This window comes from Petaurus breviceps, unplaced genomic scaffold, assembly GCF_028583685.1.
Source record: "Petaurus breviceps papuanus isolate PSGF00001 unplaced genomic scaffold, PetGlider_PUasm1.0 90887, whole genome shotgun sequence".
NCBI lineage: Eukaryota > Metazoa > Chordata > Mammalia > Diprotodontia > Petauridae > Petaurus > Petaurus breviceps.
In genome coordinates, this window is record NW_027187370.1 from 2,354,071 (window position 1) to 2,380,222 (window position 26,152).

A 26,152-nucleotide genomic window follows, 5' to 3' on the forward strand; every position below is an offset into this window, starting at 1 on the left:
CAATAGGAGATTTACATTATTTCTTGATTTAATTCCAGTCAAGTCAAAAGTCCTTATTAAGCATCTGCTGTATGCCAGGCACTGTGCCAAGGACTAGGGTTACAAAGAAAGGCAAATACAATCCCAGTTCTCAAGGAGTTCATATGCTTTTTTTTTTTTTTTTGCTTTTTGGAGGGCAATTGGGGTTAAGTGACTTGCCCAAGGTCACACAGCTAGTTTTTGTGTTAAGTGTCTGAGGTCGGATTTGAATTCAGGTCCTCCTGACTCCAGGGCTGGTGCTCTATTCACTACACCACCTAGCCACCCCAAGAAGCTCACATTCTGACAGAGAAGACAAGATATAAATAACTAGATACATACAAGATAATACAGAGTAACTAGATTGCATTCTGAGAGGGAATTAGTAGCAGAAAGGAGCAGAGAGGCCTCTTGCAGAAAGTGGGATTTGCTTTGAGTCTTGGAAGAAGCTAAAGAAACTGAGAGGCAGCAGTGAAGAGACAGAACACTTTAGGCATGGGTAAAGATAATCCATACACACAGAGATAGGAGCTGGGGTGCCATGTTTGAAGAACTGCAAGTAATATCCTTTTGTGTTAGTTACTTTATGGATTAGTTTTAAAAGGAGGATCTGTCTCTGACATCTTATCAGATGGTTGATTAAATTTTTTTTCTCCATTCACACTTTTTTAAAACACACGGAAAAAGTATGTATCTAAAACCAAATGCTACCATTCAATTGAGAAATACCAGAACTTTCCTAATAAATACAGGAATTAAGCATAACTGCTATTTTCCCCCCTGCTGTTATTTGACATATTTTAAGAAGTGTTAGCAATAGCCGTAAGACTAGAAAGATAAGAAAGGCATAATTATAAGCAAAGAGGTCATATAACCTACATCATATGGTTTATCTAGAAAACCCTTGAAAATCAGCAAAGAAACTAATTGTAATAGTAGTGACAATAAGCAACCAGGACACAAAATAAACCCATAAAAATCAGTAGTGTTTCTATGTGGCAGTAACAGAATCTAGAAAGAAATAATGGAAATAATTCCTATTCAAACTAACTATAAAATGCATAAAAACCAGTCTACTATGGCTCACCAAACAAACACCTATCAAGCAATAATTACAAAGCACTTTAAAGAGAAATATTCAGTGTTCTTGACTGGGATATGCCAATATAATAAAAATAACAATACTATTCAAAATAATTTATACATTTATTGTTATATCAGTTATCATCATGGAACTAGTTTATGGAACCAGACCAAATAATATAAAACTTATTTTCAGGAACCAGAGCTCTAGAATCCTAAGGGAAATTATGGGGGGAAGTAGAGATGGAAAAAATATCACTTAAAAACCCCATATTAAGTATTGGTTCAAAAAATAGAAAACTTATATCAGTGTTCGAGACTAGGTCGGGAAGAATTAAATACAGTTGAACTAGATAATGCATATTTGAACATCCATCAAGTCATTAATTATTTGGGAGAGGGAGAGGATGAACTGAGTTACCCAACTAGCTGGGTCCCCATTCAGGCAGCTTGGTCTACTCACAGGTTGTGTTTGTCCTTCGTTTTTGAAGAGGTCCATGGCATCAGGGAAATGATGATATGACTTACAGTTGATTTTTATTTGAGTGAGGGAGGGCTGTGCAAGGTCACCAGCCTCACTTTCTCCTTCAGAGCCATCTGGATCCAGTGTCCAGATAATCTATTCCTCAGGATGCAGTGGGAAACCTTGACCCTTTTAGACTAAGGCCTTTTCACATATTCATTTAGAGTGAGGTAACTCCCTTTCAGTGAATAGGCCTCTTTAAGAAGTAAGTCAAAGTATGGTCCCTTTAATTAGAAAAAAATCAAGCTGGTAGGAGAAGATCCTCAGGGCTGCTGTTCCAAAGAGAAACAGTTACCAGTGATACTCACTCTAAGGCAGGAGGGCCCAAAATACAGCTTGGGCAAGGACCTATTGTGGTCCATCTGTGAACTTCAGAGTGAACTGGGTTTAAGGTTTTGTGAAAGGAGAGCGAGATAGAGAAAACCAGTTAAGTGGGCAACTTCTTCTTTTGTTTTTCTCCTCTCCAAAGGAAGGTAAATTTTAATGGCCAGAAAGCCACTCTAAGTGAGTACTTGAAAAGTACTTGGCCTCAAAGGGCCAAGATCTCCCATGGGTCATCTCCAGTCATTCTGATGATGAATATCTGATCACTGGATCCAGATTGCTCTGGAGAAGAAAGTCAGACTGGTGACCTTGCACAGCCCTCTCTCACTCAAATCAAAATCAACTGTAAGTGAAGTCATCATTTCCCAGATGCCATGATCCTCTTCAAAAATGAAGGACAAACATAATTACTTGGGGAAGAATTAGCCTATTGACAAGGCCTGCTGTAAAAAAGCTGGAAAGCAGTTGGACAGAAATTAAGTTTAGACCAATATCTTATACCATATACCACCTGAATATTAGAGATATCATGAAAAAAATTAATAAGATTCCCTTTATAGCTAGGTTATGATGGGTTAGATGTGAATTTTTAACCAATAAAAGGGTTAGATGTGAATTTTTAACCAATAAAAGATATAGACTACCACCAAAAATAAAATGCTTTTCTCTATAGGGGTGAATTTGTAAGATTTTGTCAGATGGAGTTTCTATATTTTCTGCTGCACTAGTTTGCTTCTAGGGCAACTGTATGGTGCAGTGGATAGAGTATTGGACACATCTTCCTGAGTCCAAATCTAGTTTCAGACTCTGACTAGCTGTTACTTAACTCTGTTTGCTTCACTTTCCTCATATTTAAAACGAACTGGAGAAGAAATGGCAAACCAATCCAGTATTTTTGCCAAGAAAATTCCAAATAGGGTCTTGAAGAGTTAGACATGACTGAAAACTACTCAACAACAACAGCAATTTGATTCTAATACTGAATAAAGCAAAGATGACTAAGGAAGAGATTCACAGCATAGGAGGAAAATTGAGACAAAAAATTTTTAGGGGGAAAATGGATTTAAAAAACAATTTGAAATTCTCTTTTCTGCCTCCAGTTCCTCCCCTACCCATTGGAAAAACAAGCAATATGATACCCATTAAACACATGATTTCATGCAAAATATTTAGATGTTAGCCGTGTGGCCCCACCAAAAAAAAAGCAGAAAAAAAAACAAGCCTCAGTCTATACTCAGAGTTGATCAGTTCTCTCTCTGGAGGTGGATAGCATTTTTCATCATGAGTTCTTTGGAATTGTGGATCACTGTATAGATCACAGTAGCCAAGTTTCACAATTGTTATAATTCAGCATTGTTACCATATTCTTACTGTCTAATATTTTCCTGGTTCTGCTCACTTTACTTTGCATCAGTTCCTATAAGTCCTTCCAAGTCTTTCTGAAGACATTCCCTTCATTATTTCTTACAGCACAATATTCCATCACAATCATATGCCACATTCTCCAGTTGAGGGGCATTCCAATTCTTTGCCTCCATGAAAGAGAGCTTGTGAATATTTTTATACTTAAGTCTTTTCCTTTTTCTTTTGTCTCTTTGGGATACAGATCTAGTAATGGTATTGCTGAATCAAAGGATATGCACAGTTTTATAGTACTTTGGGCATAATTCTCTGGAATTTCTCTGGAGTGGATGTAACAGTTCACAAATCCACTAGTAGTTCATTAGTAAAATTAGATAAATTTACAACATTAAATAGGTGTCTATGAAAAGATTCCTTGAGACTACACAAAATATATTTCATGTATTCTTGTTTATGAGTTAAAGACAAACAAGTTTATGTTTTTACTACCTAGCTTATTCATACCAAACTTAAATTCCTTACAAATGATTGCTTTTGCCAGGGCATCCTGAATAAATTCCACTTTTTTTTTAGTATTTTCACTTTTTACTGTTGCCACTCTCTATCTCCCTTTGTTTTTTTCTTGCTGCCGTAGATATTACCTACAGGGACCTTTATCCCAATGCAAATAGTAGGCAGTGGGGTCTGTAGTGAACTTGGGGGATGGAGGAAACATCTTCTTTTCTTGCCCTTGTCTCTACCCATCACCTTAAAACACTGGTTGTTGGCATGAGGAGGATGTGGGGTAGGGGTGGGGGGGAATTATGTTTTATTTTCCTGTTGTTCCACACTGTCTTGACACCCAGTGCAAGTCTCACAAGACAGAAGGTAAGAAAGAGAATATTTTGCTACTGTTGATCCTATAACCCCAGACATTTGTCTTCATCGTCACCTTTACCTAACCTACCCACAGTGTCAGTTTTCAGTAACAGGAGGAAAGGCAAGGAAAAGGAGGATAAATCATGTCCCATGTGAAAGATTAGAGAGTAAGTGAGGGTCATTCCTAAATGGTTCTGGTAGCTATTCTCTCTTTCTTATTGTTTCCCTTTGCCCTACCTCTGCTAATGGGTTCCGAGTCCTTTTTCCAGCTACTTGCTTCAGAACCCTTCTTCAGTTCTTTTAGTCTACTAAGTTAAAACTTTGAATTCATTTCCTCATAGAAACCTTTTTCAGTATACTGGTTTTGATTTGTACAGTATCAGTAGTCTATGCTAAAAGTACATTACAGGATAAGTAGCCTTTTGTAGAATTGGCTTAGAAAACGAAGACCTATGTATTATATTGTTTCTATAGGAAAATAAATTCATTTACAAACAACTTAAAAATAAAGCACTGCCTGTCACTTTTTGGGGAGAAATACAGGTGTTCATAACCAATTATGAATTCTGTTAATTGAATTAGCGATTTCTGGATCTTTATTTAGATAGTCAAAGCAAAAGTGAGTCCTATGTAGTTTCACATGATATCTTTTTTATTACACGTTTTAGAATATTTGGAATTTCTTGTGACAAAGTACATTATATTGTTCCCTAAAAAGATCAGTTCTTCCTTTTGAAAATGAAGTATGGTTTGAACTGTATGACAGTACTTGATAGGCCCATGTCCAGTTATTTGACCCAGCATATATTAATATACAGCCAGAAAATTCTGCTATTAGAAGTAGACTACTCTGTTGTCTGCTACATGATGAAGACTTAGTGTTAACCAATGAATTAAGCAAGTGTTCTGATTTTGGCTTACATTCAACTTACTAATTCTTGTCCTGTCCCTTTTGAAACAAAGTTCATAAGTAATGATTTTTGAGAACTGGAATTCACTGTTTGCATACTGTGAAATTCACTTAGCACAGATTGACAGTGTACCCTTTGAAAAGAAGACTCACTGTATTTATCTAGGGGTGGCTCCTGGAAACGAGCATCACTGTTTAGAAGACAAAAGAGTCTTGTGTCTTTAGCTAGTACCAATGTATATTTGCATTATTTCCAGTGCTGTACTTATGAGGATGGTATTGATAACTGAAAATGAGAGGTCAAGTGATAATGTGCTTGATCCCATGCATACTCCTTTAGTTGTGGGAGTTGGCATGCTTTCAAGATGAAGGGGTATTGCTCATGAGGGGGATTATTATTCTTCATAAGAAACTTGTAGGGCCTTTTTTGTCTGTATCTTCATTTTTTTTTTTATACAATTAATGAGTTTATAAAGTTCTGTCCCTTACCTTGAACATAGTTTGCACAAACTTTTGGTTTTCCATGCTTCAGCAAATTAGTAACAGTGAAAAATAAAGAGAAATGTGGTGCTACTGGAATGAGGTATGCTAAAAGAGTAGAAGCAAGAAGTGGGGCAAGAAAATTATAAAGTAGGCCAAAGAAAAGGAAAATAAAAGGCATATTTACAGGAAGAAAGAGAATATACATTAGTATCTCACATTAAAGTATTCACCAAACATAGAGGAAGAGGGTAGATAAATGCTCTACACATTTACCTTGTTTGGATCTTCATTAGACAAAAGGTTGAACACAAACACCTACACACACAAGAGTTTGGTGTAGAAATACATTCAGAGGGAATCAGGCAGAAACAGGAAGAAGGGAGATGGGGACTAAAAGAGAGGATAAATTCCAGGAGGGCTTAGTCATAAGCAAAACAAGCTTACAGTTTTGGAGGGTGGATTTTGAAGTGGAATAAAAGAAAAGAAAGTGTGGAGAATCTAGGATGGGGAATGGGCAAAGGTAAGAGAAGAGAAAAAGTAGGTTGGAAGCTATTCGCATTAAATATATAGGTAAGTAGTATTGAGCATACTCCTTTCTTACAACCCTCTTTTCTCTGTAAAGAGGGGGGCGTGAATGGAAAGAGAAAAAAAATAGAAGAGGATAGGATAGAGAGAAGTTGTCAGTAGCAATTAAGTCATAACTGAATCTGAATAGAATGAACTCACCTTTTATAAAATAGAGGAGGGTAGCAGAATGGGTTAGAAAGTAGAATACAGATTCAGTAAACCCAAACTGTTTTAATCTTTTACTAATGACAAGAAATAAATTATTCAATAAAGAGTTTTGAAGAAATAATTAAGACGTAATTGAAGAATGAATAACAATCCAAAAGAGTTGGTGAATCAAAGAATGAATTATGTAAATAATAGAAAATTTCATCAAAGAAAATAAGAACATTGAAGTAATATGCCAGAAATTTGGGAATACAGCCGAAGTAGACTTTATGTCTCTAAAAATTAATCAATAAAAAAGAGGAGGAACAGATGAGTGAACTGGACATGTACCAAACTCTGGCCCCCACCCCCAAAAATAACTGTAGAAAAACAACAAAAACGCCAATGAAACACCAAAATAGAACTTCTGAAAATCAAAGAGGAGATTAGCAAAATTGAGAGAAAAAAAATCGTGAAATTAGGTGGTGTTTTTTAAACAACAACAACAAAAAAATCCCTGTAAAATAGATAAACCATTACCTAGTCTGATTTTTTAAAAAAAGAGAATGACCAAAATAAAAAATGAAAAAATTCACAAAAGATGAAGTAAAACAAATTACTATAAATTATTCATTTATATCTGTACCTACCATATGCTAGGCCCTGTGCTAAACTGGAGATAAAAGAATTAAAACTTAAATTTTATTTTATTTTTTGCTTTTATGGAGGGGCAGTTGGGGTTAAGTGACTTGCCTGAGATCACACGGCTAGTAAGTATTAAGTGTATGAGATCAGATTTGAACTCAGGTCCTCCTGACTCCAGGGCTGGTGCTGTATTCACTGCGCCACCTAGCCACCCCCAAATAATCTTATACAAACAGGATATGTATAGGATAATTTGGGGGTGGTCTTAGAGGGAAGGCACTAAGATTAAAGAGCACTTTAGAAAGACTTCTTGCAGAAGGTGGTGGACAGTCAATGAAAATTCAGGGAGTTGGGAGATTAAGTGTCTTGTCCAAGGAACTGTGAGGAGTCCAGGGCCACTTGATCCTTGAGTGCATTGGGGTGAGTAAAGTTTAAGAAGACTGGTAAGGCAGAAAGGGATCTGTTGATGAATAGCTTTAAATGCCAGCACATTTTATATTTGATCCTGAAGGTATTAGAGATTATCTGGAGTTTATTGAATGGAAGATATGACATAATCTACCTTGTGCTTAAGGAAGATCACTTTGGTAACTGACTGGATGTAAGTGAATGGTAGGAGAGGGAAGAGACTTGAGATAGGGAGACCAGCCAGAAGCCTTTATAAAGTACGAGGGCCTACACCAGAGTGATTGCAGTGTCAGAGGGGAAGAGGAGACATGTCTCAGAAATGTTGTGAAGGTAAGATTGATCAGACTTGGCAATAGATTGGATATTTATGGATAAGAATGAGAAGTCAAGATGGTATCTTCAATAGGGAAGTTTAGAATAGAGAAGGTTTTGGAGAAAAAATACTAAGTTCAGTTTTAGAAATGTTGAGTTTAAGATGTTTATAGATCATCCAGTTCTAGATGTCCAGTAGGGAGTTGGAGATATGAGATTGGAGGTTGAGAGAGAGATTAGATAAGTAGATTTGGTAATCATGATTTGTTATTATATTGATTAAGGTTCTAAAATCTTTAAGAAGATTTTTTTTCTTTATGATATTGTAAACTATTATGGTTCATTCTGCATCAGTTTATAGAAGTCTTCCATTTTCCTCTGTGATTATGTTATTTCTTACAGTGAAATAATATTTTATTATGTGTGTGTGTGTGTGTATGTCTCTCTCTATATATATCCATAATGTGTTTCGCCTTTCTCAAGATATGGCCCCCCCACCCCCACCCCTAGGTTCCAGGTTTTGACTACTACAAAAAAGACTGCTATAAATGTTTTTCTATATAGAGGTCTTTCCCCTCTCATTTCTTTGATCTGTTTGGGGTGTGTACATACCTAGCGGTGGTATTGATAGGTCAAAGGGTGACCACAGTTTAGTATCTTTGTGGTCACTGTTCCAAATTGCTTCACAGAAAGGCAGGATCAATTCAGAGTCCTCCTCCCCCCCCCCCCCCAGCCCCGTAGCCCATTTTCTTATTTTGTCATCTTTCTCATCCTGATTAATATGAGGTAGAACCTCAGAGATGCTGTAATTTGCATTTCTCTAATTAGTAATTATTTGCAGCATTTTTATATGGTTTTTGATAGCTTGAATGTGTTCCTTTGAAAACTGCCTATTCATACCTTTTGATGATTTGTTTTTTATTGAACAATGCTTTTATTCATACGAATTTGAATTAGTTGTTTAAAAATTTTAGATATGAGACTTTTCAGAGAACATTTTTCCCAGTTACCTTTCAACTTATCATTTTAACAATATTGGTTTTGTTACTGCTAAATATTTTAATTTTGTATAATCAAAATCATCTTTTCTGTTTTCCCCTTTATTGCTTGTTTAGTCATCAACTCTATTCCTATCCCTGGATTAGAAAACTAATTTCTTTCCTTGCCCATAATTTATTTTTATGATGTTATCTTTTATGTCTTAAGTCACTTGGAGTTTATTTTATTGTATGGTGTGAGATGTTTTTGTCTGGATCTAATTTCTGCAGACTACTTTTCAGCTTTACCAGCAGTTTGTGTTGTGAATCCTTATTACTCTGTTAACTGAGGACCTTGAACACCATGCTTCTTGTATGTTGAATAACTGATTTATTCCACTGATCAACTTTTCTATGCAATCATTTTGCTGTATGTTGCTTTATATTATAATTTGATATCTCTTACTGCTAGACACCATTCTTTCCCACTTTTCCACAGATGTCTTGGTTTTCAAAAAAGAGAAGGTAATAGAATGAAAATTCTATAATGGATCCTCAAAGAGATGATTGGAGCATATCTAGAAAGGCAGTGATTGTAAAGACTCAGTGTGGCTTCATCAGCAACAGTTCATACCACATAAATCTCATGTTTTGTTTTGACAAGATTAATAAACTAACTGGTAGATGAGGGGAATGCTGTGGATATAGTTTTACTTAGACATTAGCAAGGCTTCTGATAAAGTATCTTTTTCTTGTGAAGAAGGTAAGTTTAGGTGGTAATAGTAGATTAAAAATTGGATAGCTGAACTTATTAAGTAATTGTTCATTGTTCAGTGTCATCATGGAAGCGAATCTCTAGTGGAGTATCACAAGTATCTGTGCTTGCCCTTGTACTGTTAAACGTTTTTTTCAAAGACTTGGATAAAGGCATAGGTGGCATGCTTATCATATGTGTAGATGACAGTAAGTTGGTAGGAAAAGCTAACATATATAATCACAGTCAAGATCTGAAAGGACTTGGGTAGGTGAGACATTAGATCAGATCTAATAAAGTGAAGTATGTGTGTATGTGTTTGTCTGTCTTTATACTTAGGTACATAAAATCAACTTCAGTGCAAGAGTGGGGAGGCACAGTTGGGCAGCAGTTCTGAAAAATGTTTATTAGTTTGGTTTTTTTTAGCCTTCACACTTCAAAGAAGTCAGTAGTGTGATGTGGCAACCAAAAAGGCTATAGCAATCTTGTGCTGCATTAAGAGGGGCATAACTTCCAAGAATAGGGAAGTGATAATTTCACTATATTTTACCCTCTTCAGAGTAACATTATTGTGTTTTAACAATTTTGGCTGCTACAGGATGTTGATAAGCTGGAGAGTGCTTAGAAGAGGGCAGCAGGTATAGTAAAGAACCTAGAGTCCATATTTTGTGAGGAAAGGATTAAAAGACTTGGGCATGGTTAGCATGGAGAAGAAAAAACTGAAGGGAAATCATGATAGCTCTTGTTCATTATTTGAAGGGCTGTCATGTGAAGGAGGACTTAGGAGGAGGAAGAAAATCATTCTATTTGACCGGAGAGAGCAGAATCAGGAGCAATGGATAGAAGTTTCAAAGAAGAAAATTTAGGCTTGATATCAGGAAAAATTTCCTAACACTTAATGCTGTCTAAAAGTGGAATGTCTTATCTGGAAGTTGATGGATCTCTTCTTCTTGGAGTTCTTTATGCATAGACTAATTTGTTATGATGAAGATTTCAGTATTTATTGACCAGACCAGAAGGCATGAAGTGTCTTTCAACTCTCAAGTTCTCTGATAATGTGAACCTGGGATTCACTAGGTTATAGTGGTTACAATTTCACCTACTTTATGAGGTAAATAGGTTTTTGTGAACTGGCCTGGAAATCCAATTACCATTTAGGATATTTACATAGGAAAATATCTTCTAAATTCCCAACAACCCTTTGGTAAGTTGAGGACTGCTTGTATTTAACTGTGTTACATTTTTAGAAGTCTTCCCATCGCTTGTTTCTTCACAGCTTCCAGCTGCTACTTTGATTGTGAGTCTTTCTGCTCAATGACTTGATGAATTTTAAAAAATACTCTCTCATTCAAACATACAATTGTATTATTGACTCTAAAGAATGAATTCCTGTTTGCTTTTGACTCTGGCAGTGCTAGATATATTCAGCAGATACAGACTATAGTATTTTGCTAGAATTGTTACAAGTACCTTCTACAATGCTTTTTTTTTTTTTTTAAAGCAATTGGGGTTAAGTAACTTGCTCAAGGTTACATGGCCAGTTATTTCTGGGTGTGGTGCTAAGTATCTGAGCCTGGATTGGATCCCCTAGGTCATCCAGACACTGGGGGCCAGTGCTGTTACTCGCTGAGCCACCTGGCCACCCTGACAATGCTTTTTAATATCATACTCATGACAAATAGAGAATGAAATTTCCTTTTAAAGGAGTTGCCTGTCAAACCTTGAGATTAATTGCACCCTTTCAGGACCTCCAAAGACTAGGATGACAGAGTGAACTTCACTTGCTCCAAACTCCCCCTCTGACCCTGAAAACATAGTAACTCTTGCCCCAGGGCAAAACCCTCTACAATAAAGGCTTGGGATCCTAGAGGAAGGGCGTGGCTAGGACCCTGCCTCAAAATGGGTAGAAAGCAGACTACAAAGACAAAGACTCTGGAGTCTTACTATCCTCAGAGGGAGGAAGCAACCTCAGAGGGAGACAATGTGGACTCCACACCCAGAGCTGAAACTTCAACTGGGAATGGGTCCCAAGCACAGAAAGCTCTCCTAGATGAGATCAAAAGGAACTTTGAAAACAAAATGAGAGAGATAGAAGACAAAATGAATAATTCTTTCAAAACGAAAATAGCAGAATTAGAAAAACATTATAATGAGGAAAACATCTCTCTAAAAAGAAAAGTATGACATTAATTGCAGTAATTAATTTGTCTTGGTCCCTGGAACCTGTGCTGAAATTCACTCTCTTTCCAGTAGAGGTGAGGAAATAGAATATCGTATGCCCTGTCAGATGTAGCTGTTTTGTTGTTCAGTTTGGCTTAACTGTTTTCTCTCCAGTAGTTTACAGTAAACGAGGAAAAAAAAAAGGTGAACAAAAGAAAAAGTATCTTAAGCTATTCTTTTTAGCATATATGCTACAGCTTCTTTTGGAATTTTTACCATTATATATTCCAATACCACTTGACTCCACAGACTACCTCTTTGGGAATAGTTAGACTGGTTTCTCAAAGACTCCCAAAGTAATGAGTCTCTAGGTTAGAGCTAGCTTTATGACAGGGGAAGATGAATCATATATTTTTTTTAAGCAATCGGGGTTAATTAACTTGCTCAAGGTTACACGGCCAGTTATTTCTGGGTGTGGTGCTAAGTGTCTGAGCCTGGGATTCGATCTCTAGGTCATCCCGACACTGGAGCCCGTGCTCTTACTCGCAGTGCTACCTGGCCTCAGGTTATCCTGACACTGGGGCCAGTGCTCTTACTCACTGAGCTACCTGGCCACCCCTAAGCAATTGGGGTTAAGTAACTTGCTCAAGGTTACATGGCCAGGTGTTTCTGGGGGGGTGCTAAGTGTCTGAGCCTGGGATTCGATCTCTAGGTCATCCCGACACTGGAGCCCGTGCTCTTACTCGCAGTGCTACCTGGCCGCCCCTGAATCATATAATTTTTCTTGACAAAAACATGATCTGTAGAAATAGTTTCAAGAAAGTCTGACTAGATCTTTTGAAAACAAACCATATGACAAGCATAAAGGAGTACATAAAAAGCATTAGATCTGGCCTGTTTTTCCAGTTTTCTGAACTATTTATTATTTTCACTTACCTTCTGAAGTTTTGGGCACTTCTCTTTTGAGAAACATTAATGTTCATTTTAGGGTTCAGCATTTGTGGAAACTTGAATCATTGATTCTATAGTTATTGTTAGCTGTTCTAATCTGTTTTCCCTTCTCCATTTCTTGGATAATTAAATGCAATTAAATGCATGTTTAACATTATTAATTAAAAGAATCATGCTCCGGATCCTTACAATTCTATTAAGAGTAAAAAGGAGTTTTAACAACATAATAGATTTGAGCAGATGTCTTTGGCTAATCCAAAATAGATCCGTAAGTTGAAATATAAAACCAAAATAGCATTTTCATGATTGCCAGAAATTATAGGCATTTCTTCAGATTCCAAACAGTGAGATACCAACTACAGAAAACTGTATGAAATTATTTGCTATTTTTAGATTGAATTTTACTTTCCGAACTATGACTCCAGCTGATTAATTCTATTAGCCTAGCAGATAAGTATTTTATCATTTTATAAGCTCAGAAACAAACATGGATTTTTAAAAGCATTCCTAGATAAGCGTGGATCTTATGCTGGTAAAAATTAAGAATGATTATGGACTGGACAGTTATTGAAAATTCTTTATTTCTTTTTTGAGGGGCTTAAATTCTTTACATTTTTATTCTGTGGTTTGAATGAAGGGACCTTTGCATTTTTTCTTACATTGACTTATGGTAAAGAAAGAAATCCTTTTTCCTATAAGTTCATTCTTTAGTGTGCTCAGATAAAGTTTCTTCCTGCAATTAGAATGAGGGGAAAAAAATGAGTTTCAAAGATTTGTTACTACTACTTTTTGTTCTAGCATTATCTTTTAAGCATCATGAGCTTTCAAAACTGGGAATTAAGATGGGAAAGCAATGAGTATACACTACACAATTGTGACTACTACTGATAGCTGGAAGATTAAATTTTCACATAATATCTAGGATTCTGCTGTGTCATCATTTAGTATTGTCATCAGCTGTAGGAGAGCATAAAAATTTTTTTTTGGCCTTTTTTTGGGAGGGTAATTGGGGTTAAGTGACTTGCCCAAGGTCATATGGCTAGTAAGTGTTAAGTGTCTGAGGCCACATTAGAACTCAGGTCCTCTTGACGTCAGGGCCGGTGTTCTACTCACTGCACCACCTAGCCTCCCCCAAGCATAAAATAAAAAAAAAAAACCATTATGTCATCAATGTATGAAAGGTTCCTGTAAGGATCAGGAAAAACATTTTGTAGGAAATAGTGCTTGAACCTGTTTAGACATCTCCACCTTGATGTCCAGTAGCCTTCTCTAAGTAAATGTGACTAAAACAGATCTCATTATCCCCCTTTGCTTTTCTCTTCCATGTTTGGAATATTTTCCCTCACTGTAATGGGAATGTAAACTTTTAAGATCTTCCCTGCCCCTAAGCCCTTTGATAGCCTTAAGTGCACCTGGAGCCTGTGGTGGGAGGCTTGTTTTTCAGGAGATACTTTGTGATTGGGCAGTGGGTCAAGATGGTTGTTATATTCTCTGAGCCAAGAGAAGGCTATATAATCCCTAATGTGAGGTGTTGTTTTGGGGCTTTGTGTGTGATTTGACCAGAAGATTCTGGTCAGCCGTTGAGAGACTCCAGGCTTTGAAAAACCCAGATGTTGATGCTTCCCTCTCTGGTAACTGACTAGGTATGGATGTAATGGTTGGACAGTTGGAGGCCTGTCTGCTTGATCTGTTTGTTTATACGTCTTGTAATTTCTGCTTATAACCTGTATACTCTGAAGTTTGGGGTGCTGACTTTTTCCCTTGAACTAAGTAAATGATATGTTTGATTGATTAAAGCGAAATTGTTAACCCCTTTTGAGTTGCTTTCCTTCAGAAAAGCAGATGTAAGAACCTGTGTTGGCAGCCACCCTGGGGATGCTGAGGTGCTTGCTGTTATATTCACCACTGCTGCATAGAATTCCCAGCTTCCTTTATAACACAGTTTAAGTGTCTTTCAGGTGTTTTGATTCCTGTGTTTTGTTTTCAATGAGTAGACTATAAACTTTTTATGGCAGAGACTTTCGTTTCATCTATATCTCTCCCCTTACCCCCACCTCCCATCCCCTACAGAGTACCTGGCACTTTAAAAATATTCCATAAATTTTTATTTAATTGAACTCAGTCCACTGGAGTTTGAGATTCTAATAAAATTCCAAGAAATTTTGTTTTGTCCTCACTTAGTTTGTGTTAAAATGTCCTTAAGTATTCTGGTTGTGATGTAAGAATGATCTGGTTTGCTGAAATGAAACTAATGGAAACTTTAGGAGAAAAGTGATTTGCCATCTTTATGCTAGCAAAGTAGAGTACTTTAAAATAATTCAGAGAAATGATAGTATGATTCTGCTATGTAAAGAAAATTATGATGATATAATCAGATGACTCCAATGAAGAAAAAAATTGTGCTTCAGTCTAAAAGGGACATGTAATCAAAAAGCAAAGTCAGGGCACATAAATAAAGACAAATAAATATAACAGTGCCATGGACCTAAAAGAATAATATCCATTCAGTTGTCGAATGGCTAAATGAATTATGATATGTGAATATAATGGAATATTCTTGTGCTATAAGAAATGATAAGATGAATATAGAGAAGCATGAAAAAACTGAATTAAATATGAATTAAAGTGAAGTAATCAGAGCCAAGAAATTAGGGAACACAGCAATCACAAAGTAAATGAAAAGAACAATAACCATACAACAATTTAAAATGAATGTTGCAAAATTACAAATAACAAGTGTGGCCTTAAAGAAGATACTTTGTTATGGAAAGATTCTGTGGAGCAAAAAGCAAAGATAATAAAAGGTACGTTTAGATGGGATAGGCCCACTATTTAAACTTCTAAACTGGTTTTGCTACTGACTTCTCAATTAAGGAAAACGAAATAATGGAAATTGGTGCTGAACTTGGAATGAAAATCAAATTCCACTTTTTACTAGTTGAGTGACCTATGACAATTTGCCTTTCTAACTAGGTTTCCTTTCTGGTGAAATGAGAGTATGCGATAAGTACTCAGATGCATCTGTAATCTCATCAATACAGGAGTTGATTCCATCAGTATAGATTATAACCCATTGAGGCCTGCCCATTCCATAAAATTTCTATCTATATCCTTCTAAAAATATAACACAGGCAGTCCCCTCAATGTGCTGATGGCCTTCCTTGCTTTCTCCTTACATTTTGAAGCTAGTGGTGAGGAGTCTTACTGTTAGCCTCTGGTCCCTAATTCTTGTCATGTGACTAGCCTATCTTTTCCTCCTATCATGTAATTGCTTGATAATGTCTTTTATTTTTGTTTTTAGTGGCCCTAACTTTTGCATTCTGTTTATATCCATCATGTGTTTCTCTTTTGCCTTGTGTGTAGTGTATTTGTTTTTCATTCTTCAGAAGTAGTTGTCTCATTGACAATACCAGTAGCAACACCAGCAGAATGTTAATATTAAAAACACCAGTTAAAAGTTAGTATTAAACAGATATGCCTTTCTTTTCAGGGAAAGCTTTTCCATTACACAAGGAACCCAGACTACTGTTCAACCCCTGTTTTCTTCCTACATGTCTGATCAATCCTCAGTTTCCTTTGTTGTATACTCTTCTAGATCATGCCCGTAACTGTAGTTGGAGTATTCTGTGCCTTCTTTCCTGCTACACTGCTTAACTTAGTGTTCTCATCAGGTTCCATGGATTTAATTACCATCTCTGTGCTGATGATACCTATCCTGCTCCAGCCTGTCTGCTGACCTCCAGTCTTGCATCTCTATCTGCCTTTCAGATATCTCAGACTGGATATCCAGTAGGCATTTTGGAGTAAACATGTCGAAACAGTTCATTATCTTTTTCCCCAGAACCTCCCCCTCCTACCTTCCTTTTTTACTGTAAAGGGCAATACCAGTCTCCTAGTCTCTTCAGCTCACAACCTAAAAGCCATCCTTAATTCTTACTTCTTTCTCTTCATATCCATTCCATTACCAAGACCTGTTGATCTTTCAGTCTGCCCTCCATTTAGCCACTGAAATGATTCTAAAGTACAGGTGTAACCATGTCATTCCTCAACTTAATAAAACTCTAGTGTCTCCCTATTGCCTCCAGGATCCAAATACAAAATGCTGTTTGGCAGTGAGAGCCCTTCCTACCTTTTCAATCTGCTTATACCTTATTCTCCAACAAAAACTTCTCAGTCCAGTGACACTGCTGTTCTGACACTGGGCACTTTCTCTGATTGTCCCTCATGCCTGGAATACTGTCTCTCCTCTGAGACTCTTAAACTACTGACCCCCTGTTTCCTTTTACTCCCTAAAAGAATCCCATCTTTACAGGAAGCCTTTGCCAACTCTTTTAATTCTAGTGCTGTCCCTCACTTAGTTATTTCCTATTTATCCTGGTCATAGCTTGCTTTGTATATATTTGTTTATATGTAGTCTCCCTCATTAGTTTATAAGTTCCTTGAGTGCAAGGATTGTCTTTTGTCTTTTTCTGTTTTTAGCTGTGCTTGACACTTAGTAGTTGCTTAATAAATGTTAATTTATTTATTGATCCATTATCTTCTACCTAAGGCTGCATAACCTTTGTAGAGCCATAGCTACACATCTCCTGGGCTTAGGAATATATATCTTGGCAGTATATCACTCTGCTATGCCAAACTAGCTTTATTTCTTTCTCTGATAAGGTTGCTAGACTAGCATATTAGGGAAATAAATTAAAACCTAAGGTTCTGCAAGGAAGTGAACAAAGTCTGTCATAATATGGTAGATTTGTTTTTTTTTTTAAACTGTGGGCTGAACTCTAGTATATTAATATGGCTTCCCAAATGGTTGGAAAACTGGGCCCAAAGAATGTTGATGAAACATTTGCTGTTAAGCTAGGGAGGCAGTATCTCATGATATACTATAGCTCTCAGTGTAAAACTTCATGGTAGAACCAAGATGGAGTAAAGGCAGGGAATCACTTGAGCCCTCCTAAATTTACCTCCAAACAACTTTTACAAAACACCTTAAAATTAATTCTGGAGCAGGAGAACCAACAAAAAGGGGGAAACAATTTTCCACCCCAAGACGACTTAGAAGGTGGGCAGGACAGATCTGTATTACAGGGTTGAGAGTTGAATGCAGCCCCTGGCAAGGCAGTAGCAATCCTTGTGGGCAACTGAATGTAAAGCCAAGCACAAGCAGCTCTCCAGAGGACTGCTGCTATGAATAACTTGAAGGTTCTGATCACATAGTATAGTGAACTCTACTCAACAACAAAACATTCACAGAAATCAAATTACAACATTATTACTAAATTACAACTTATTACTAAAGTGGCCACAAAAGATATCCTGCAGTAAGTCCTTAACTCAATCATCCTTAAGGAGCAATCTTCCTTAAGGGGTACAAAGTACTAAGGTCTCCCACCTCTAGGACACATTGTCTTAATCTTGTCAGCCAGAAGGTCTTCTTTCATCTTGATTGGAGACTGACTTCCAATTATTCTTAGCTCAATCATCCTTAAGGGGTACAAAGTACAAAGGTTTCCCACCCCTAGGCCAGCCAGCACTATGTACCCAAGTAAAGGTTCTTTCATCTTGACTTGAGACTGACTCTCAAACTCCATGGTTCCTCTTCCATGCTCCCAGCTCTTGCCTTAATTCACCCAACTGTCACCTAGATTCACAGGTAGGTAGCTCCCAGCTTCCGGTCCAGTTCTGGTCCAGCTCCACACATCAAGTTTAGCAGAGTTATAATAATATTCACACACATTGCCAGCACTATCATCAGTTCACTTTCTGCCTGTGAAATCAACACAGACCAACAGACAGAGCCTCTGTCTGAGAGATTAACACAAATCATCAGTAAAGTCCCAGGAACTCTGAATATCAGTAAAACCCTCCTTCAGGACTTCTGTAAACAGGGAGCAGGAAAGTCTTCTTTCAGGGCTTCTGAACCAGCAGTAAGGTCCCAGGGCTTCTGTAGCAACAGCAATATCCTCTGTCAGCAGACAGGTCTGACAAAATAACATCCACACAGAACAGACAGAGTGCCAGTACCCCAGGCATCCTTCCTCCCAGTTCTGCTCAGTCCCAGCTCATGCTTGAGCTTTAATATCCTCTGCTTCTTCCTGTTCCACCCTTCCTTTTCCGGTCTTTGGCAAGTTCCTCCCATCGTGGGCTTCACAGATTCTGTTTCTAACAGACTCTTGATATAATCACAGGCGAAGCTCAAAGATACTTGAATAACTGAAACAAGGAGCTAAGTACCATTTTGCTTGCCATTACACTGCATCAGCAGTGACTTCTGGAGTTCTCAGCCCACAGATGTTAAGGGGTTTGGACAACTGGTCAAAAAGAGTTTCCAGAGGACTCCTTGCGGACACTTTGTTGCATTGCCCACATGTGATTCTGGGTTGCAATCCCAGGTTGAGGGAGAACAGTAGCACACTAGAGAGTGTTGCCACTGATCACAGTTCCAGAGTACAGAGAGTGTGGTCATTCACAGATCAGAGCACAGGCCTTAGATCATACTATCTTGAAAGAAGTAATAACTGATGGATTCCCCCCCCCCCGCCCAAACTAGCTCTGAAAACAGCAAAATAAAAAACCTGAAGCTTGGGACAGTGCTCTCCACTCCATGAGCAGAACCCAACTGTAGTATAAAGTGAAAAGGCTAGAAAAAAGTGAGCAAACAAACAAAAAAACCTGACCAAAACACAAACTCAGAAGAAGGCAACAAAATCAAAACAGCTACATGTAAAACCTCAAAGAAAAATGTGAATTGGTCTCAGACCCTGGAAGAGCTTAAAAAGGATTTTAAAAATCAAATAAGAGAGAAAGAAAAATTTGGGAAAAGAAATGAAAATGATGCAAAACGAGTCAACAGATTGGTAAGAAGGTCTGGAAAAATTACAGAAGATAACAGCTTAAAAAACAGAATAGGACAAGTGGTAAAAGTGGAATTGGCCAAATGGAAAAGGAGATACAAAAGTTCACTGAAGAAAATAATTCCTTAAAAATTACAGTTGGGCAACTGGAAGCTAATGTCTCCATGAGACATCAAGAAACAAACAAAATTAAAAGAATGGAAAAGAATAGAAGAAAGTGTGAAATAACTCATTGAGAAATCAACTGAGCTGGAAAATCGATTGAGGAAAGTTAATTTAAGAATTATTGGAGTACATAAAAGCCATGATTTAAAAAAGAGCCTAGACATCATCTTTCAAGAAATTAGCAAAGGAAAACTGCCCATAGGTTTTCCACCCCTGTAATAAGAATGTAAATTTTAAAGATCTTCCCTGCCCCTAGGCTAATGTGCACCTGAAGCCTGAGGTGGGAGGCTTGTTTTTCAGTTGATACTTTTTGATTGGCCAGTGAGTCAATAAGGTTGTTACATTCTCTGAGCCAGGAGAAGGCTATATAAGCCCTGATGTGTAGCTTTGTTTTGGGACTCACTTTGAGAAGTGTTCTGTGATTTGATCTGAATTCTGGGAAGCCGTTGTTGAGAGTCCCCCGGCTTTGAAAAACCCAGATGTGGAAACCCAGATGTTGACTGGGTATGGATGTAATGGTTGGACAGTTTGGAAAGCTGTCTACTTGATCTGTAATGTCTTGATAATTCTGTCTGTATATTTTGAAGTTTGGGGTGCTGACCTTTTTCCCCTGAATAAGGTAAACGATATATGTCTGACTGATTAAAGTAAGCTTGTTAACCCATTTTGAGTTGCTTTCCTTTAACAAAGCAGATCCAAGAACCTGTGTGAGCAGCCGCCCTGGGGACACCGGGGTTTGCTGCTACAACCCCTTAGCTAGGATTATAACCAAGAATCACCTATCTAGCAAACTGACTATAATCCTTCAAGGGAAAATATGGATATTTGATGAAATAGAGGACTACAAGCATTCATGATGAATAGACCAGAGCTTAATAGAAAGTTTGAGTTTTAAATACAAGACTGAAGAGGAAAAAGATTCAATAAGATTAAACTTTTTACATGACTACAGGAGAAAATGATACTTGTAAGTCCTAAGAACTTTCTCATCATTAGAGCAGTTTGGGGGTTGACCATGATAGAATGACATCTAAAAAATAAAATAAAATTAAGAGGTGAGAAAGATGGATGCATTGGGGGAAGGGAGAGGTAGAATGGAATAAATTATCCCACATTAAAGGTATGAAAGAGCTGTTACAGTGGATAGGTAAATGGGGGGGGGAGGAGACAATGCTTGAACCTTATTCTTGTTAGAATTAACTCAGAGAAATCTATCTTACCTTACAGTGAAGTAGGAGGGGAAAGAGACTAGAGTGGGAAAGGGGACTGATGGAAGGGAGAATGAATTGGAGGGAAGTAGTGGTCAGAAATAAAACATTTTTGAGGAGGAAGAGGGTGAGACAGTGAAGAATAAATGGAGAAAAATAGGATGGAGGGAATATATCAAAACAAAAAAAATTATAGCAAATTTCTCTAATAAAAAAGCCTAATTTCTCAAATATGTAGAGAACTGAGCTAAATTTATAAGAATAGAAATCATTCTCCAATTGATAAGGGGTCAAAAGATATGAACAAATAGTTTTTAGATCAAATAAATAAAAGTTAAAAAAGGGGGGGGAGGCATTTCAGAAGAATGATTAGAGCCAGATTATGGTTCTCTCTCCCCTGTACTAGATCATAGAGCTTTGGTGAAAAAAGAAAACTACACAAAAAAGTTTAAAAAGTTTTAAGTTTTATTTTTGCAACTCAACCGTCAACATACCCGATGGTGTTTTTCTATTTCTCTTCTTTATGGAAATATAATCATTCGAGTGCTTATAAATCTGTAACTGATAACTGCCTTTGTCCTTTTATGAGATGTTTTTTAGCTTTAATATTCTTTCAGTGCATTCCTGGTACCACAGGTTTTTGAAGGCCTGTTTCTCTTCCTATTTTAAACATACGAAGTTTTTTTTTAGCATGCTAATTTTCCAAGAAGATAATTAAATCCAAAAAAATTAGTGAGTTTTTTTTACCTTGATTATTAGTCACTATAGCAGTAGTGCAAGTAGTGCTGCATTCTTACTCTAGCTTATCCAGTGGATATGTTAAGAGAAAAAATAAAATTATAGATATGCCTGTACTTTGAGAAAACCCAGTATTTCATGTGAATATCTGAACTTGTAATACGGATATATTAGCGTGGTCATTACTCAAATTACAAAGAGTCCTCTATAAGAATTTATATCAGGTTGCTTTAAGTAGTCAGTCCTTCCAGTACATTTAAAATAAGATACATTGTGCAAATTTTTATTTAGATATAGCTTTGGAGGAATATATCCACTGCATAACATAAAACCAGGTGTTATCCCTTCCACTTCTCATACAGGAGGACTAAGAGCCATCTCATTTACTAATAAATGTTTGTTCAAAAAATTACCCCCAAAGAAGTGGTGTGGGACAGTGTTAGTGTCTTATCTCTTCAATTTATTGTTGGTCCCTACTCAGAATTGTTGGGGATGGTGGTCCCTCTTCCTTTGCAGCTTCCAGTGTGTCCTAGCTTTAGAGTACCTGGGATTTCCCAGTTTGTTAGGGGTGAGGAACTGAGGCCTCAAGGCCACATGTAGCCCCTTGGGTCCTTAGGTGCCACCCTTTGACTGAATCCAAACTTTGGATTTAGTCAAAGGGAGGCACTTAAGGACCCAGAGGGGTGGGGGGTACATGACTTCGAGGCCATAGGTTCCCTAACTCTGACCTAGACTCCATGAGATTCTAACCTTTTCCTCCCTTAGTCCAAGAGGACAAAGATTCAGTAACAACAGTCATACCTCCACATTCCAGGTTTTGGTTATTCATGGGTTGACTGAATAATTAGAAGGAAATTTTTGGAGATTTGCTGCATGCTACAGGAAATAGCAGCAGGTGCACATATATAAAGAAAACTTTAAAACAATTTAGTAAGTGATAAATGCATAAATACTATATATTATTAGTCCGATTTATCATTTATTACCACAAGTATACATATATAAATTTATTGCAAAGTTAAATTTTGTTCAAAATTTCAGTGCACTAAAGAACTACACATTATCTTTGGGTACTCCTCTTGGTCTTTGTAATAGCCAGACTCAGGCACATGATTTTCTCCTGCAGTGAGCCTTGCATCTTGCACTTTTTGTGGGAGAAGGAAATCCATAAAGCAGTAGCTTCAGCTTTGCTTATGCTGTGAAGACTCTATAGTGTGGGAGATACTAATCTCACTTATATAGAAACTGCCACTTTTTTATGGTTGTGGTATATTGTTTTACTTGCTTTGTGTGTTAAAAAAAATTGTGATCAGAATTATTAAAAATAAAGATTTGGGGTATGGCCTAGAGTTATTTGGCTCTTTCACATTCACTGGGATCCTGAGCCTGAAACCCCCAGGAATGTCTAGGGAGAGCTGTAGATGACAAAGTACAATAAAACAGTTTACAGACTTAACTTTTTATCTATAGTCATATGAAAAAATGCTCTAAATTACTATTGTTTAGAGAAATGTGCATTAAAACAATTCTGAGTTAGTGTCTCCTACCTATCTGGCTAATACGACATAAATGTTTTTTTAAGCAATCAGGGTTAAGTAATTTGCTCAAGGTTACACAGCCAGTTATTTCTCGGTGTGGTGCTGAGTGTCTGAGCCTGGGGTTCGATCTCTAGGTCATCCCAACACTGGAGCCGGTGCTCTTACTCGCTGAGCCACCTGGCCACCCCTAAGCAATTGGGGTTAAGTAACTTGCTCAAGGTTAAGTAACTTCCTCAAGGTTACATGGCCAGGTGTTTCTGGGTGGGTGCTAAGTGTCTGAGCCTGGGATTTGATCTCCAGGTCATCCTGACACTGGAGCCAGTGCTCTTACTCGCTGTGCTACCTTGCCGCCCTAACATAAATGTTTTCTAATGCTTAAAAGAAGTATTGATATCTTTTGTTTTTACTGGAACAACTTTTATTCCCTCTTCCATGCATCCTCAGAGAGCTAACTCATAAATTGTGAAAAAGAAGGAAAATTAATTCACCTCAGCGAGTTAGTATATTAAAAATGTCTAATTTTTCCCCCCACCATTTTCCACAATCAGTGCCTCTCATTTCTGCAAAAAGGAGAAAGGGATTTGAGTACCTTTTCTTTGTGGTCAAGGTTGTTGATTTACAGCATTCTACTTCTGTTATCTTGCTTTCATTTATATTGTTGAAGTTGAATATGTTGTTTTTCTGACTCTGCTTACTCTACTTTGCATTGGTTTATATGTCTTCCTATGCTTCTCTATATTCATCCTAATTGTTATCTAGAGTAGAATATTCAAATACATTTACATACAACACTTTGTTTCCAGGTCATGCAAAAAGTGTTCTCATAACTATTTGGTATGTTTGAAATGTTTCATTTTATCACAGACTGGGTACATGGTGGGTACCTACCTAGCGGTGTGACCCTCTGGGTCAGAGGGTATGGACATTTTAGTCATATAAAGCCAAGCAGGAGCAGCTTTTCAGAGGACTGCTGCTGGGAACAGTTTTTCAAGGTTTTGATTACACAGTATAGGGAACTCTATTTATTCAGTCACAGATTAGAGCAAAACATTCACAGAAAATAAATTACATCATTCAGAATGTTATAATTTCACAACTTATCACTAAAATAGCCATATAGTTTTCACCAAAGTGGTCACATAGTTTTAAGCAAAAGATAATTCATTTAGTAAGTCCTTCATTTAGTCAGTCCTTAATTCAGTTACCCTTAAGGAGGTAAGCCTCCTTAATTGACGCAAAGTACAAAGGTCAAAGTCCTCCACCCAGGGGATGAAATTAAGTTACAGTATCATCAGTCACTACTAAGTACCCTGTTAAGGGGTAGTAGAAAGTACAAAGGCCATCCACCCCTAGGTCACAAGTAAGTTACAGTCTCATCTGTCAGCATTAAATACCCAAGGAGAGGTCTTTTCATCTTGACTTGAGGCAGGATCTCAGCTTCTATGGTTCCTCTTCCATGGTCCCAGCTTCTTCCCAAATCTAACCAACTGCCACCTGAGTTCAAAGGCAGACAGCCCCAGTTCCCTGTCCAGCTCTCCATGCAGTTCCTGTTCCATATTGAAGTTCACAGTGTCTAATCCACCTCAAGGCCTCACAGTTTCTGTTCCTGGGAAGACAAAGCTTAACCAAGCCACAGTAACATTCATGCACATTGTTGGCATTCTCATCAATTCACTTTCTAGCTGTGAAGTCAATATAGACCCAAAACAGACAGAGTATCGACACCATAGTCATGCTTCCTCTGGCAGCTTCCACTGGCCCTTGGAAGTCTTTTGGCATCTCTGGGTGTCCCTCAGAAGCTCTCAGCAGAAGTTTTGCTGGCTCTCACAAGACGCTCCACCACCATAAACTCCATTCTGAAAATTAAAATCGCTTTCTCCATCCTGGGCCTCTCCTCCTTAAGCCTCCAGCTGCTTGCTTCAAGAAGTTCTGACTCTCCAGCTTGTGTTTTTCCTTATATAAGGTATTAGCTCCTCCTTGTTCCAGCCCCATCCTATTACATCAGGAAGTCCATCCCACTGGAATTCACAAGTTCTGGGTCTTAATACTTGACACAATTGTGAACAGTGCTAAGTACCTGTTAGCTTGCCAATACAAGGGGATATTCAAATTCCATTACTATTATAAGTCACTCTTTACATAATTACAAATTGCTTTCCAGAACAAAGGTCAAAATTTAAAATTCCATCAACAGCTGATTAATGTGCTTGTCTTTCCACAACTCCTGCAACACTAACTAATCTTTTTTGTCACTTGTGCCAATTTGCTGTCTGTTGAAATTTTTCTTTGGCTAAGTTTTTTTTTTTGTTATTTTGTTAAAATTTCATGTTTTAAAAAGTGAATATTTTGATGTCCTTTGTCCTGATGTCTTTTGTCACTAGGAAGTAGGCAAGGATTTATCCATAAATTCATTTTATTAAACTGTCTCAAAGACAGATTTAAATGTCATGGCGTATTACCAAGGCAATATTCAGAGCACCAATAGCAGCTATGAATATGCCGTCATAGTTCTGAATTGCAAAATATAACAGACTACATATAGAAAACAGAAGCAAAACATTTATTCAGATACCAGAAAGCCAAATCCTAATACCAGAAAACCAAATTCATCATAGCAACAAAGAAATCTGTACACAGTAACACTGCAGAGAGCAATACCATCCCAAAGCCTTCCTACTAACACAAGCCAAACTTTCTCCTTGCCATTGTCCTTTCTCATCTCTTAGTTCTAACTGCTCTGACTCCCAGCTTCCTCACAGCTCTGCTCCGCCCTTCCTGCTTCACCCTTTCTCCTCCCAATATATTCCTCTCTCACCTCTTAATTTTATTTTTTAGATATCATCCCTTCATATTCAGCTCACCCTGTGCCCTCTATGTATACATGTATACACACACACCTATACATACCGTGTTTCCCCGATAATAAGACACTGTCTTATTATTTTTTGGACAGAAAAACACCAGAGGGCTTATTTTCAGGGGAGGGCTTATTTTAATGAACATTGACAGCAATTTTAATAAACAGGTAAATGTGAACAAAAAAATGTACCTTTATTCAATAAGCAAATCACTGGGGAAGAACAGGATGACGCGCTCAGTGCTGCAGCTCTGATTGGATGCAGCTCGGAGCGCGGCGTGCGTTTCACCGGGGGGGGGGGGGGGGGGGGGGG

At 37.5% G+C, this 26,152-nt stretch overlaps 1 protein-coding gene across 2 annotated transcripts in view; it reads left to right on the top strand.

The window, feature by feature from the left end:
- Positions 1 to 26,152, top strand: part of FBXL20 (F-box and leucine rich repeat protein 20) — a 139,902-nt gene that overhangs the window by 74,732 nt on the left and 39,018 nt on the right. The window lies entirely within an intron of this gene.